The sequence below is a fragment of the Marmota monax genome, unplaced genomic scaffold, assembly GCF_021218885.2.
Source record: "Marmota monax isolate L192 unplaced genomic scaffold, Marmota_monax_Labrador192_F-V1.1 WCK01_AAM20220418_F8-fsc00188, whole genome shotgun sequence".
In the NCBI taxonomy this organism is placed as follows: domain Eukaryota; kingdom Metazoa; phylum Chordata; class Mammalia; order Rodentia; family Sciuridae; genus Marmota; species Marmota monax.
Genome location: NW_026692655.1, coordinates 2,330,193 through 2,344,057, shown reverse-complemented (window position 1 = coordinate 2,344,057; position 13,865 = coordinate 2,330,193). Strand labels below are relative to the sequence as shown.

Here is a 13,865-nt window from a genome sequence, read left to right as displayed (position 1 = left end):
TCCCTCATCTTGTTCCCTTCCCTCAGTAGATCTTTCTGTTATTTACTTACAGTTTTTTTTTAATTAGTGTCTTGTGGATGTATAGAATGGTGAGATTCACTGTGGTATATTCATATGTGTACATAGGAAAGCTGGTTTATTTCTCTTAGCATGATAGTCTCCAGTTCCTTTCATTGAGTGGCAAAAGCCATACTGTCATTCATTTTTATGGCTGAGCAATACTCCATTGTGTATATATATACCAGATTTCTTGATTCATTCATCTTTTGAAGGACACCTAAGTTGACTCCATAACTTACCTATTATGAATTGTACTGCTATAAATATGGTTGGGGCTGCATCACTGTAGTATGCTGATTTTAAATCTTTAGGATATACACTAAGGAGTGGAACACCTGGGTCAAATGGTGGTTTCAATCCTAGTTTTTTTTGTTTTGTTTTGTTTTGTTTTTATTTTGTACCAGAGATTGAATCCAGGGGCACTTAAATACTGAGCCACATTCCCAGCCTGTTTCTATTTTTTTTTATTTTGAGACAGATCTTGCTAGATTTCGCAGGGGCCTTGCTAACCATTTCCAGTTTTCTGATGAATCTCCATACTGCTCTCCAAAGTGGTTGCACTAATTTGCAGTCCCACAAACAATATATGAGCGTGCCTTTCCCCCACAACTTTACTGCTGCATTTTAGCCGTGAGGCGTCCCCCAAAAGCTCATGTGAGAGATAATGTGATAGCTCAAGGGTGAGAAAATGATGAGAGGGTTCAGAGGGGAAATGATGTGTTTGTGAGAGCCTTAACCCAGTCAGTGAATTAATCTACTGGTGGGACTAATTGAGTGGTCCCTGAAGGTAGGGTGTATGGCTGGTGAAGGTGAGACCTGGGGTGTGTGGCTTTGGGGAATATATTTGTATTTGACAGTTGGAGATCTCTTTCTCTCAGCTTTCTGATCATTATGTGAGCTGCTTCCTTTATCATACTCTTCCACCAATATGTTCTGCCTCACCTTGAGCCCTGAGGAATGGAGCTGGCTATCTATGAATTGAGACCTCTGAAATGGTAAACCCCCAAATAAATTTTTCACCTTCTACAGTTGTTCTGGTCGAGTCTTTTAGTCACAGCAACAAAAAAGCTGACTAAAACACTCACCAACATTTATTGTTATTTGTATTGTTGATAATTGCCATTATGACTGGAATGATATGAAATTTCAATGTAATTTTAATATGCATTTCTCTAATTGCTAGAGATGTTGAACATTTTTTCATTTATTTTTAAATCATTTATATTTCTTCTTTTGAGAACTGTTTAGTTCCTTTTTCCATTTATTGATTGAGTTATTTGTTTTTTCAGTCTCAAGTTTTCTGAGTTCTTTGTATATTCTAGATATTAATACCCTGTCTGAAGAACAGATGGAAAAGATTTTCTCCCATTCTGTTGGTGCTCTCTTCATGTTCTTAATTGTATTCTTTGCTGTGAAGATGCTTTGGTACCAGGGATTAAACCCAGGAGTTCTTAACCATTGAGACACATTCCCAGTCTTTTTTTTTATTTTTTTATTTTCACTAAGTTGCTAAGGCTGGTTTTGAACTTGTGATTGTGATCCTCCTGCTTCAGCCTCCTGAGCAGCTGGGATTACAGGTATGCGCCACCAGGTCTGGCAAAGAAGCTTTTTAATTTGATTCCATCCCACTTATTGACTTTTGATTTTATTATTTGCATTTTAGACATCTTGTTAAAGAAGTCAGTTGCTGAGCTGACATCTTGAAGTGTTGGGCCTACATTTTCTTCTAGCAGGTTCAAAGTTTCTGGTCTAATTTCTAGTTCTTTGATCAACTTGGAGTTGACTTTTGTAGATGGTGAAAAATAGGGGTTACATTGCATATTTTTACATATGGATTTCTAGTTTTTGCAATGCTGCTTGATAAAACAGCTATTTTTTTTTCTCCAACATGTTTTGGGTACCATCCTCTAGTATCAGATAACTGCATTTATGTGGGTTTGTCTCAGTGTCTTCAATTCTATTCCATTGGTTTTCATACCCGTTTTGGTGCCAGTACTATGCTCTTTTTGTTTGTTGTTTTTATGTAGAATATTTGTGTATTTTAGAATATCTTACCTTTAAAACAAATTTCACACAATATGTCAATGTATTTCTGAGAAGTTGAGTGATTATTTAAAAAAAAAAAAAAAGAAGCTAACCAACACCAAACCTGTAAGACTTAGTTTCATGCCATTATCATCTGACTACTGGGGAAAAAAAACAAAAACCAAACAAACAACAACAAAAAGAAACATTGAATTACACTAACCCATCTCAGCAAATTTTTTTCCATTCAAATTAGAAGGTCTCCAATTTATAAATCTCTTTTGAAAGGGCAATATTAATGCAATGCACATCAGAATGCTCAGTTAATACGATTAACAACAAACTACAGTTTTGTTATACAAATTTACCCATTTAGTATAGGCTAGGGATGTCTCAAATGGTAGAACTTCTACTGGTCTTTGGATTCCTTCAGCCTTCAGATTGCAGACTCGACTGTGATGGCAGAAGTGGTGTGGTAGGTCCAGGCACCACCAGCCACCGTTTTCAGGCAGGAACCACAGTGCCAGATCGCCACAGCCCATCTCTTCATCTTGGTTTTGTCACAGAAGGAACAAGTGTATTTGGTGTGCTAGTTGACTTCAATTTTCTTCACTGTTTTTACTGAGGGAGGCACAGTAGCGGATCCCATATTTACCAACCATTATGACCTTCTTAGAGCGTTTAGCCGGCTCGCCTTGACTTAGGCCTCAGCCTGGAGAGGGACAGTGCTGTTTTTGTTACTAAAGTTCTGGAGTATAATTTGAGGTCCAGCATTATGATGACCCCTCCTTCACTTTCCTTGCTGAATGCTTTGACTATTCTCGGTCTCTCATTTTTCCAAATGAATTTAATAACTGCTTTTCTCAGTTCTGTAAAGAACACCATTGGAATTTTGATGGGAATCACATTGAATCTGTGTAGCACTTTTGGTAGTAAGGCCATTTTGACAATACTCATACTTCCTACCCAAGAACAAGGCAGATCTTTCCATCTTCTAAGGTCTTCTTCAATTTCTTTCTTTAACGTTCTATAGTTGTCATGGTAGAGGTCCTTCACCTTTTTTTAGATTGATTCCCAAGTATTTTATTTTATTTTTTGAGGCTATTGTAAATGGGATAGTTTCACTAATTTCCTTTTCAGCAGATTCATCATTGGAATATAGGAATATGAATGATTTATGGGTATTGATTTTGTGATCTGCTACTTTGTTGAATTCATTTATGACCTCTAGAAGCTTTCTGATTGAGTTTTTTTGGGGGGTCTTCTAAGTATAGGATCATTATTATCAGCAAACAGTAATAATTTGAGCCATCTTTTCCTATTCATATTCCTTTAATTTCTTTTTCTTGCCTGATTGTTTTAGCCATAGTTTAAAGAACTATGTTGAATAGGAACAGTGAGAGTGGGTGTTCTTGTCTTGTCCATGATTTTAGAGGAAATGTCTTCATTTTTTCTCCAATCAGAATAAAGTTGGCCTTGGGTTTGTCATATACAGCCTTTACAATGTTGAGGTAAGATCCTTCTTCCCTAGTTTTCTGGTGCTTTAAACATGAATGGGTGCTGAACTTTGTCAAATGCTTTCCCTGCATCTATTGAGATAATTATGTGATTCTTGTTCTTAACTCTATTTATGTGGTAATTTACATTTATTGATTTCCATATGTTGAAACAACTGCATATCCCTGGAATAAAACACATTTGATTAGGATCTTTTTAATGTGTTTGTGTATATGGTTTATCACACTATTAAGAATTTTTGCATCTATATTTATCAAGGATATTGGTCTGAAGTTTTCTTTCTTTGCTGTTTCTTTTTCTGGTTTTGGTATCAGGATGGTTCTGGCTTCCTAAGATGAGTTTAGAAATGTTCCCTCTTTTTCTGTTTCATGGAATAATTTGAGGATGATTGGTATTAGCTCTTCCTTAAAGTTCTGGTAGAACTCAGCTAAGAATCTGCTTGGTGATGGTATTTTGTTTGTTAGAAGGCTTTTGATGGCTGCTTCAATTTTATTAGTCAAAATTGATCTGGGTAAGTTTTCTATATCCTCAGGATTCAATTTGGGTAGGTTCTATATCTCTAGGAATTTGTCCATGATCTTCTAGGTTATTGGAGCAAACTTTTTCAGTTTCTGATGATCCTCTGAACTGCAATGGTGTCTGTGGTGATATTTATTTTTTCATCTTGAATTTAGATAATTTTGATTTCCCCCCCTATTTTGGTTATTTTGGATAAGGGTTTATTAATTTTGTTTATTCTTTCAAAAATAATTCTGTTCATTTTTTGTATTATTTTTAATTTCAGTTTTTATTGATTTCACCTCTATTTCCTACCTTCTACTGATTTGGGTGTTGGTCTGTTCTTTTTCTAGGGCCTTGGGATGTAATGTTGCATTATTGGGCATATTTGTATCCTTTAATGTAGGATCTCAATTCTTTGAACTTTCCTTTAAGAACTACTTTCACACTGTCCCAGAAATTTATATATGTTGTATTACTATTCTCACTTATTTATGAGTATTTTTTATTTCTCTTCTCATTTCTTCTGCTATCTATTCATAATTTAAAAGATATTATTTAATCTTCAGGTGTTATAGTTATTTCTGATTTTTTAATCTTATCATTGATTCTAATTTTATTTCATTATGATCTAATAGATTTAAAGGTGTTATCTCTGTTTTTGTATTTGCTAAGATTTGCTTTATGACCTAAAACATAGTCTATTTTTTAAAATGTTTTTATGTGCTTCTGAGAAAAAAGAGAATTCAGTCATTGACAGATGAAATATTCTATAGGTGTCTGTTAGGTCCTTATTATTAACTGGAAATTTTTCTGATATTATTTTATTGAAAAGATTGTGCATGCCTTTAACTAGTATTTTAGAGCCTCATCCATCTCAGAGAATCTTAAATTTTGCCTTTTAATGTTATCACAGATTTTTTAATATTCTGTTCATGGTCTCTTAACATATTTTTTATGGTGAACTTTATTTTTAAGATTATTTGCTTTTTCTTCAAGGCCTGAACATCTGTCTTCAAAGTATTCTAATCTAATGCTCACACTTTCCACTGCATTTTTAATTTGGTTTCTTGAATCTTTCATTTGGAGAATTTCCACTTGGTTCTTTTTTCAGAATCTCTCTTTCTTTATATTTTCTGATTTCACACCTTACATCTTTTAGCTCATAGAAAGTTTTAAGTATGGACTTTCTAAATTTCTTCGCTAATACTTCCTTCATTGTAGTGTCAATGAACCTTGTTATTGAAGAATTATGGGCTGTTTGGGATGGTTTGTTCCATTGTTTTTTTATATTGTTTATATGTCTACCCATCTATCAGTATAGTTCTGCATTCTTTTAAGCGAAGATCTACTTTGGAAGCTTCTTTCCTTAAAGAGCCCTGGGTTGGGTGAATATCCAGATAGGTATTCTTTAAGTCAATGAATGAACACTTCTGATCACCACTTTGAGACATTCCACTGAGCCCTATTTGCTATAATCATTTTAAAACCAAGTGTTGTTCTATTCAACCTTCTAAATGACAAAAACTTGATGCAGTTGTTCTCTACAGTTCTTCAAATTCAGGTAAAAACCTACAATAAGGTTCTGGAATAGGTCAAAAAATTAATTGCTAAATTTAGTAAACCTTAAGTGAGGGCTAAAAGTGGGGAGGAAGAAAGATCGGGCAAAAAGGGAAGGGAAAAACACTGATAGACACAGAGAGAAAAAAGATATAAAATAATAATTTATACCACAATAGAAGAAATAGATGAATGGTGGGCATTTGCAGTATTAGTAGACAATGCAAGAGGATCAGTAGAGAATAAGAGGAGAAAGTACAAGCTTGAGCTAAGAAAACAAAGTGAGGAATATTGATTCCAATGAATACTTTTAGCCATTAGATGAAATACATTCAAATAGGTTAAAGATAAAATGCTGGATATTGGGTTAACAATTATGATTCTAGTTAAAGAATTATTTAGATGATTAAAGTTACATTGGAGTTGTTTGCATTCAACCATACCTAGGTGAAGAACCCCCTTCTTGATTGTTGCTTTGGTTTTCATTGGGGTTTGGACATTTAGCAGTTGTCCCTCAGCCTTTGGCTTTGGATCTCTTCTGAGTCGCAGGGGCACAGAAGCAAACTCCTACTTGCTATAATCCTCCTACCAGCAGTTCTGGTTTGTCAGCTCAGGAGCTTGCAGCTGACTGCTCAAGAGGGTGCAGTTTTGTGGGTTGGCTGTTTCTATTGTGTACAGTAGTTCAGGATGCAGGATCTGGAGTGTCCCTGCCATTGCTGTGGGTCACCATGATATACCTGGTCCCCGCTACAGGATCCTTTTCATGGTAGTGAAGACCCTGGTGGCTGTGAGTGTAGGAATTCTGTTTGGGTTTTCCACAGTTGTTCTGTGGTGTAAAAGTATTCCCTTGGCCATTGTTGCTCTCAGGTACTGTAGTGAGTGTCTCAGGTAGTTTTCCTGGACTCTAGTTTCCACTGCCCCAGGTTGTGAATGGTGGGCATTGATTTCCTCTGTTTACTAAGTCAAGGTCCCACAATTATTCAAACAATGTCCTCTCACTCTCTAGTGATCATCACTGGTCAGGGTGTGTGCCTGTTAAGACTGGGATCAGCCTTTTCTTGCTGTGTAGACTCTGGTAATCTCCCACCAGGTCTCTGTGTCCCTGGATGTTCAAGAAGCTTCCCTTTGGCATGGTCCTATAATCCTAGGGATTGGCCCAAGGCTTCTCACAGTGTCAGTGGTTGAAGCCTGCTGAATTCATTTTCCTCTTTTGGGGGCAAAATTTCTTTGTTACTGTCTGTGTCTTGAGTCAGGTAATAGGACACTGTGCAGAGCTTTCTCCCCTTGCCTGGTTTGCAGAGGCTGAGAAGGGTGAGGTGCAGTTCTGGACACAGGTCCCCACCAGTCTGTTTCCCTAGTTTATGTGAGGGGGTGTGAGGGGGGTTTCAGCTACTTTGGCTAGTACTGGCCCTTCTAGAAGTCCTTTCTGGCTGGATTCTTAAGAAGTCCCACTGGAGAGGACTTCCCTCTGGCTTAATATTAATTTGCCTGTATCATTATTTTATAATCCAGGATCCAGACAAGTTAATTATTATGTAGCCTTGGTTTCTTATAATATATAATCATATCCCTAAAATCAAATGCTTTGTGTTTTATGATGCTGACTTCTTTAGGAGTCAGCGATTTGTCTTGTAAGAGGCACTGTATCCTGGATTTATCTGATTTTTAAAAATCATAATTAGACTTAGGTCAGCTATTTTTGGCTAGAACACTGTGAGATAATGTGGTGTGCTTCTTACTGTGCTGAACAAGGAGGCATGCTAAGATTTAAGTAACCTTAGTTGAATCACTTGGTCAGGTAGGTGTTTGCCAGTCCTCTCAATCATAAATGTATATTTTTCAACTACACTTTTTGAGCTACTTGTGGGGCGATATTTTGAGCCTGTGAACACTTTGTCCTCAGATATATTTAGACACAATTCTCTACATACATACATATGTACATTTAGTTGGATCTTCTATTTACCACAGAGGTGGGAAAAAGGCAATTGTTCTCCTCCTCCTCTTCTTCTTCTTTTTTTGTTTGCCATGACTATCTGGTAGTCTTTTTCAAAGAACTTTCTTTTTGTCCACCTACTTAGGTACCATGGATCTAGGAGTTTTAAAACTTTTTATTGAAAGTGCTTTAATCCATTTCCTCTGTTATTCTTTTTTTGAATCTCATACTGTCCCACATCTGGTCCATGGGAGCCCTTCGAGTAACTCCTATTCTCTCACGCATGTGAGTTCTTTATTGCTTTCTGGCCCAAGCTGTCCCAGATTGATCTTGTGGCTTTTCTAACCCAATGTGAAATTAGCACTAAAAGGAAGAATTATATTGAAAAAGGGAAATACTGATTGAAGCACCATACAAACATTTTTAAAAACCTTGCTATAATATACAGAGAAACATCCAGCCAACCTTGTATACTTTGTCAAATGACCAGTCTGCCACCTAAATCATCTTTCAACTCAGTTTAATTATGATTTCCTCAGAAAATACCAGAAAACTCTCAGAACCCCCAAGAGGAGAATTAATTCCCCCTAACATGCATTCCCTTGGAACCCTAAATCTCCTCTCTATCCTGAACATACTCTTTACTGTTCAAGGTCAGCTCACTTGAAAACTCCACTTGGGAAGAATCTGCTTCCAGGCTCAGGTTACTGTTAATCACATTCAGTTCCTTATAGGCTGCCAGGCCTCAGGCCTCAGTTTCTTTCTGGCTGTGGGCCTGAGGCCAGCCTCCATTTTTTGCCATATGGCATTCTCCATACAACATCTTATAGCATGAGAGCTTGCTTCTTCAAGGCCATAAAGAGATCCAGCAAGAGATATGTTGTATTCTTATTCTATGAAGAAGAAAGGACATTCCTTCACTTATATTCTCCTCCAACTCATTGGCCTAACCTCCATTCAATGCAAGGGAATCATGCAAGAGGGTGAATACCAGAAGGTGGGAATTGTAGCACCCTCTTAGAATGAGTCTGTTCATTGAGGCCATGGATTTGACATTCTAGAGTGAGGATCAGATGATAGACCTACAAAATACCATATCAGATGGATCTGTAAAGACAATGAACAGAGTGATGAGATTTAGAGTCAGTGGTGAGAGCTCCTTAGCTGGAGTGGCATGGGGATAACTCTGTGGAAGCTAAAATTGTCTAGACCTGAATCCTGAAAATGATTTAGTCATCTGAACATGTGCAGAATGAAGAGGGTCAGTGATCCTGGAGAAGGCTACCAGAATGGGTTGAGAGAGGGAGGCAGAAATTACTTGGGATTTACAGACCACATGGTAAAGACTTTGGACTTTATTTTAAATTCAGTTTGAAGCCCATGCAGGAAGGTTATTATGGAAAGAGATATGATCTGATTCTTGCTATATTAAGATTTACTCTAACTGAATAAAGGGGGGAGAGCAGAAGCAAGGGGGTCAGATTGGGGGCTCATGCAGAAATCCATTAGAAAGCTGGTGATAGGCTAGGGTGGTGGTTGGGAAAGTGGTGAGAAGAAGTCAGATTCAGAATACATTCTGAAGGCAGGGTCCAAGGGATTTATGAATGGATAAAACATGTGATTGAGAGAGGCCTAGAAGTGGCAGGTCTATTGGGCCTGAGTGGGTAGATGGCACTGGATGGAGAATAGATATTAGAATGAATGTCTTGGAGCATTTTTTAATAGACTTGATTTTTAGAGTAGTTTTAGGTTCATTCTAAAATTGAGTAAAACATAGAATTCTCATAGTCTGTCTCTCTCTCTCTCTCTCTCTCTCTCTCTCTCTCCCTCTCTCCACTCCTCTATGCACAGTCTTCCACCATCAACCTCCTCCATCACAGTGGTACCTTTGTCATACTTAGTGAACCTGTGTGGACACATCATTGTCATTCAGAATCCAGTTATGTTCAGGTGAGCTCATAGTGGGGTACATTCTATTAGTTTTGGTCAATGTTAAATGATGTGCATCCATTATCATAATATCATATCACGTAGTTTCACTCCTATAAGAATCTTTTGTACTTCACCTATTCAGACTTTCTTCTCCCCTAACCCTTGGCAACTACTGACTTTTTAAAAATTAATTTTAATTTTTTTTTGGTACCAGAGATTGATGTAGCACCCAGGGGTGCTTATCTACTGAACAACATCCCTAGTCCCATTTAAAATATTTTATTTAGATCCAGGGTCTTTCTGAGTTGCTTAGGGCTTTGCTTAACTGCTGGGGCTGGCTTTGAACTTGTAGTCCTCCTGCCTTAGCCTTCTGAGCTGCTGGGATTATAGGTATGTGCCATCACAGCTGGTGACTGAACTACTTAATGTCTCCATGGTTTTACCTTTTCCAGAATATCATGTATTGGAATCATACAGCCTGTAACCTTACCAGATTAGGTTCTTTCACTGAGTAATATGTATTTAAATTTCCTCTATGCCTTTTAAGTTGACTCATAGTAATTATACATATTTATAGGGTGCAGTGTGATGGTTTGATAGGTGCATAATGTGTAATGATCAATCAGGGTAATTATTATTTCCCCCTACACATTTATCAATTATTTGTGTTGGGAAGCTGAACTATACTTAGGGATATGAAGGCTGCAGGCTGCTCTAAATGATTTAGGTATAGATGGCATTATTGGTGACTTCTAGGGATCACCTGATTCCTCTTTCTCTGCCATGCCAATTCCCTTTTGGTTTAGGGTTGATCTGACACGAGCAGGCGGGATTAGGTGCTGTGCACTTAGTTCCCTTCTTCAGAAGACCATTGAGGTGCTTGGTAACATCTCTGCCAGATCCCCACAACACTCTGGTGCTCTGCCTCAAACATTCCAGTGGAATGGCAGTTGTTTTCTGTTTGTGTTTTTAGGGGAGCATTCTAGGGACTTGTAGAGACTGCTGATGTCACCTCTCCATGTCTTAATGCATAATCAGTTCATTTCGTTTTATCACAGAATGATATTTCATCATATGGGTATATCATAGTTTATTTTTCCACTCACTGAAGAACATCTAGACTGCTCCCAAGTTGATTTTTTTTTTCATTTATGAATAAAGATGCTACAAACATCCATGTACAGCTTTGTGTGTGAGCATAAGTTTTACTCCATTTAAGTAAATACCAAGGAGCGTGATTGTTGTATTATATGGTCAGAGCATATTGAATTTTGTGGAAAACTTGGAACTTCTGATGGCATTAAATTCTTGATGCTCATCCTCATAACTGACTCCTCTATAGCACCCACTCTGCCATAGCTAATGGGTGGTGAGCTGCCACTAAGAATATATCAAGGCCTCTCCTTTGCCCTATAGTGGTTCCCACTAGTTTTTCCTGTCCTGCTGCAGATGCTGTCTAGGGGAAGAAAGAGAAAACATGTTCTCAAGAAAGAGAAAAAACATGTTCTCAAGAAAGAGAAAAAACATGTTCTCAAGAAAGAGAAAACATGTTCTCGTCTTTTCTAGGTCACAATCCTCCTTCCCTGACCACCCAGGGCCTGGTGTGAGGCAACAAGGACAGGACCTGGGCCCCAGTGCACATGGAAACTCTTCAAAGTGACCATTCCCCTGCTCACCCTGCCCCACCCATTCTCCTCCTGTGAAAACCACAATCAAGGCCCTTGGCCTCACTTTCCCCTCTTTCCCTCTGTGTCCTGACCAACCCTGATGCTCCCCAGGTGGCCCCCTGTGGTGTCCTGTGCTCCCTGCTCTTGGAGTCTGTGACCATCCGTCTGTTCAGTGGCCACTGTCTTCTGATCTGTTGGCCTTGCCATTTCTGAGCCACAGTAAGCCCAGCTCACCCCCCATCTCTGCCTTGACACCCTGAAGAGACACTTCACACCTGGAAGGCAGGCTGGTGAGTTGGCTCCCATGGCCAGAGATTTTGTTCTTTCTGCCTCTTTCATTGGCGATCACTCTAAATTTGACTTGGAATAGTGCAGGGGAAATCACAAATGCCTAAAGAAAGTTAGCTCTCATACTGTGGGAAAAAGATGATTAGCAGCCTTAATAAGCATAGTTTATTAACAATAAGAGCTCCTGCTTCCTCTCTTGCCCTGTTACATCTCCTGCTGCCCTCTCACATGTGCACCCACTCCTCCAGCCTCTGCTCTGCCTGAGGCCTGTCCTGAAGCTGACACCACTGCTCTGCCCTTGGACTTCCAGGATGTACTCTCTCCTCCACCTGGGGAAATGCACTCTGAGAGTTGGCCAGGATCCAGGGCAGCCCCCCAGGGAACATTAGTATTATGTACTCTGGATCAGAAGAACTCTCAGAAGTAAAAATATTGAAGAAATGCAGATGCTTTAGCTGGACTCACAGGGCACTAGGGGTGGAAACCCAATCCCAGGAGCCCTGTGCCTCCATATCATTTGTATGAGTTCTTTAATCAGCCACACCCAGAGCTGAGCTCCCTCCAGGTGATTTCAGGCCTCCACTGCCTCCTCATGCATAGGATCCCTCATTATTGGTTTTAAGATCAGAGATTTAATTGACATTGTACAGATGGCCTGGTCTAAGATAAATTAAAATATTTTCTATTAGGCTAAGAAAACTATTACCTTTGTTATTTTTAGTTATATATAATATTAGGATTAATTTTGACATAAGTATAAAAGCATGGAATATAATTTGCTCTAATTTCCCTAGAATTTTGCCTTCCCCCTTTTTCCTCCCTCCCCATATCCCTTCCCTCTGCTATATTGATCTTTCTGCTATTTACTTAGGTTTATTTAATTTAAACTAGTGTCTTGTAGGTCTTCCTAGTGATGAAATTCCCTGTGGTATATTCATATATGTACACAGGAAAGTTAGGTTATATTTATTCCACTGTTCTTCCCCAATCCTACCATCTTCCTTCCCCCTCAATCCCTTTCCTCTACTCCACGGATGTTTATTTTGATAGAATTCTCTTTTTTTTTCTTGTTTACCTTATATATATATATATATGTTTTAGTTGTAGATGGATACAATATTTTGTTTATTAATTTATTTTAATGTGGTGCTGAGGATCCAACCCAGTGCCTCACACGTGTGAGGCAAGTGCTCTACCACTGAGCTACAGCCCCAGCTCCATTTCCCTTATTTTTTTATTCTGATTTTTAATGTAATCTTGCTTTTTTAATTGGTTGTTCAAAACATTACAATGCTCTTGACATATCATATTTCATACATTTGATTCAAGTGGGTTATGAACTCCCATTTTTACCACGTATACAGATTGCAGAATCACATAAAAACATTTGAGCTTTTAATTTCTGGGTCTGGCTTATTTCACTTAACATGATAGTCTCCAGTTCCATCCATTTACCAGCAAATGCCATAATCTCATTCTTCTTTGTGACTGATTAGAACACCATTGCGTATACATACCACATTTTCTTGACCCATTCATCTGTTGAAGGGCACCTAGGTTGGTTCCATAGCTTGGCTATTGTGAATTCTGCTGCTATAAACACTGATAGGGCTGCTGTATAGTATGCTGATTTTAAAACGTTTAGATATATACCAAGAAATGGGATAGTTGGGTCATGTGGTGGTTCCATTTCTAATTTTTTGAGGAATCTATATACTATTTTCCAAAGTGTTTATGCTACTTTGTCATCCTACTAACAATGTATGAGTGTATGCTTTTTCCATATCCTCATGAACGTGTTTTAATTTTTTGTGTGTGTGTGCTAGGGATTGAACCCAGGGCCTTGTACATGCGAGGCAAGCACTCTACCAACTGAGCTATACCCCCAGCCCAATGTATTATTTTTTGTGTTCTTGAAAATTGTCATTCTGAAAGGAGTTAAATTAATTCTCAATATAGCTTTGATTTTCATTTCCCTAATTGGTGGAGATGAGCATTTTTTTCATGTATTTGTTGGTCATTTGTATTTCTTTCCTTTAGAAAAAATATTTGTGAGTTGTTGATGGGTCCTTCATTTTATTTATTCATGTGCAGTACTAAGAATCAAACCGAGTGCTCCACATGCTAGGCAACTGCTCTACCACTGAGCCACAACACTAGTTCCCTGTATTTCTTCTTTTGAGAAGTGTCTCTTTAGTTCTTCTGCCCATTTATTAGCTGGATGATGATGATGATGATGATGATGATGATGATGATTTTGGTGTTAAAGTGTTTGTTGTTGTTGTTGTTGTTGTTTTTCACACTGGGGATTGAACCTGGGGTGCTTAACCACTGAGCCACATCCCTAGCCCTTTTTATTTTTTATTTTGAGATAAGATCTC

General features: G+C 38.2%; 1 pseudogene; it reads right to left on the bottom strand.

Annotated features, from left to right (window-relative positions):
* Window positions 1-2,494: 2,494 nt before the first annotated feature.
* Window positions 2,495-6,375, bottom strand: LOC124093875 (large ribosomal subunit protein eL43-like; annotated as a pseudogene).
* Between the last annotated feature and the right edge of the window lie 7,490 nt (window positions 6,376-13,865).